General features: G+C 42.7%; 1 pseudogene; it reads left to right on the top strand.

Moving 5' to 3' along the window:
- Positions 1-216: 216 nt before the first annotated feature.
- LOC103606747 lies at positions 217-1,707 on the top strand (annotated as a pseudogene).
- Positions 1,708-2,444: the final 737 nt, after the last annotated feature.

Below are 2,444 nucleotides of genomic sequence, written 5' to 3'. Positions count from 1 at the left end.
AATGAGGGAGAGTTAAGGAATGAAATATTTCAAATACTAATAATTAACTCAGACATGGTATTGTATTTTCTGCAAAAGAAAATTCACATTTAGTAAAACGTTGATGACTTATATCTCCAAAGAAATTAGTGCACTGGCTAAGTATTCGGATAACAGCAGAGAGCAGTGGACGGCAGATACCAAAAACACCTGAACCTTGCAGATCCCAAGGGAACGATGGCCTTCCCTGATCACTCCTTTTGCCAGAGGTCCAGAGAGAACTTGCAGCGTGAGCACCCGCCTGGTGTACTTTCAGCTCTAAGCAGCAGACTTTAAGGGGCCAAAGAGGAGTCCCCAGTGGGCAAGGAGAGTAGAGAAGAGAAAACACATTAAATGTAAATTTTTTAAAAGACAGTAAAATGGGACACCACCCCCCTCAAATCCCAGAGATGTGGGCAAGTCTCCAGAAGTAGTTGTTAGATTAAAAAACTGGATGCACCTCATTTCCCTAAAAACACAATACATAGAAATTTCAGGGATAACCGGAAGAATCATCAGAGAAATGCTCAATGAAAACCAAGCCCTTTGATTCGAACATCTCAGGGCTGAAACACACCCTCTATTCATCCAGGCAACAAGGCCTCTTGCTTCTCAGCAGGGATGCAATTGGTCAATGACACCAAATGGCTTTACAGAGCAACTTTTTCAAACTTTCTGGTTATTAACCTTATGTAAATAAAGGTTACATAATTACAGTTAGGAGAAATAAATTCAGTAATGTTCTGAAGACAGAACCAGAGCTGGTGCTGTGGATACGGTTCTGCCAAGAGCCCAAAACAGCAGTGTATGTATACTGGACGTCGGTCACCAGCAATAACTTAAGTCGACATGACATGCTGGGCTGGATCAGTGAATCTCTGCAGTTGAATCTGAAAAAGGTTGAGCAGCTGCGCTCAGGGGCTGCCTACTGTCAGTTTATGAACATGCTTTTCCCTTGTTCCATCACCTTGAAGAAAGTGAAATTCCAAGCTAAGCTAGAACACGAATACATCCAGAACATCAAACTACTACAAGCAGGTTGTAAGAGGATGGGTACTGACAAAATAATTCCAGTGGACAAATTAGTAAAGGGAAAGTTTCAGGACAATTTTGAATTCGTTCAGTGGTTCAAGAAGTTTTTTGACGCAAACTCTGATGGAAAAGACTATGAAGCCTGTCGCTGTCAGACAAGGTTGAGAGACTACAGTGACTCCCTCCCTGGTTGCTCCAGCTCTGAGTAAACCGAAGAAAGCTCTCAGCTCTAGCAGCGCAGCTCCACAGGGGCCCGTGTCACAGAGAACTACTGTGACTCCTAAAGCTGGCCCAGGGATGGTGCAGAAGACCCTGGTGTGGGCAACGGGGACGAGGAAGCCACTGAATTGACACAGCAGGTCAACGTATTGAAACTTACCATCAAAGACTTGGAGAAAGAGAGAGATTTCTGCTTCAGAAAGCTAAGGAACATTGAATTGATCTGCCGGGAGAACAAGAGGGAAAATGACCCTGCTTCGCAGAAGAGTATGAACAGCCTGGAGCAGCAGAGCAACATCCGAATTCTTCACTCCAAATCATGTGCTTCACTGCAAAATACCCCCTTTTATTGTTCTCAGAGAAGTCACTGTTCTCTTTTCATCAGCAAAAAGTACCTCTTCTCAAAGTGCACTCTGCAGAGTTCTCACTCCTTTCCCAGTAAGTTTGAGTTAGGAGCTTTAGCTCATGGCAGAGCAGTGTTGATTCACTTGCGGAACAAAGAGCCTGACCAGGGGGCTTGCTGCATGAATGCTGGTCATACGGACCCCTGGAGAAGGTGTCATGTAACACACTGAGGTGGTGACCTCAGGTGAATTGGATTTTAAGCTAATGTGAAATCTTGGTGGAGAACATTTTAATAAATAAATGCCTTAAGAGTATTTAAAATATGCTTCCATATTTCAAAATATAAAATGTAATGTGACGGGAGATTTTGTGTGTTTAACACTATATCTGGGAAGGAAGGGCCAGACCTTGAAACCCTCGGAACCTGCTGTCACAGGTGTTGCAGGGCTGCTTGAATGCTCACAGCCCTGGGCCTCTCCCTGCATCCTCCTCTGTCTATGGTAACCACTATCGATCTCATAGAAGTAGGGATGTCTTTTTTTTAACATGTTTGTCTTGTAATCACACTTTCCCTCTGGGAAATGAGAACTTATTAGGAAATGACATGAAAAATCTAGGTCTTAATATAACCCAGTGGCAATAGGCATAAGCTTTGGAGTGACGTGTAAAATTCCAAGACCTACCTCTTGTTCTGTTATCTTTTGAAAGCTCACCAATCCCTTTCTCGTCTCTAAAATGAGAATCATAATAGCTCACACAGCATTGTTGTGAAGATTACATGAAATAGTGCATGTTAAATATTATTTTACTTTCCAACTTTGTTTTATCTT

The sequence above is a fragment of the Galeopterus variegatus genome, unplaced genomic scaffold (assembly GCF_000696425.1).
Source record: "Galeopterus variegatus unplaced genomic scaffold, G_variegatus-3.0.2 Scaffold6817, whole genome shotgun sequence".
In the NCBI taxonomy this organism is placed as follows: domain Eukaryota; kingdom Metazoa; phylum Chordata; class Mammalia; order Dermoptera; family Cynocephalidae; genus Galeopterus; species Galeopterus variegatus.
The sequence above is the reverse complement of the archived record's forward strand: the minus strand, read 5'-3'. Positions and strand labels throughout refer to the sequence as shown.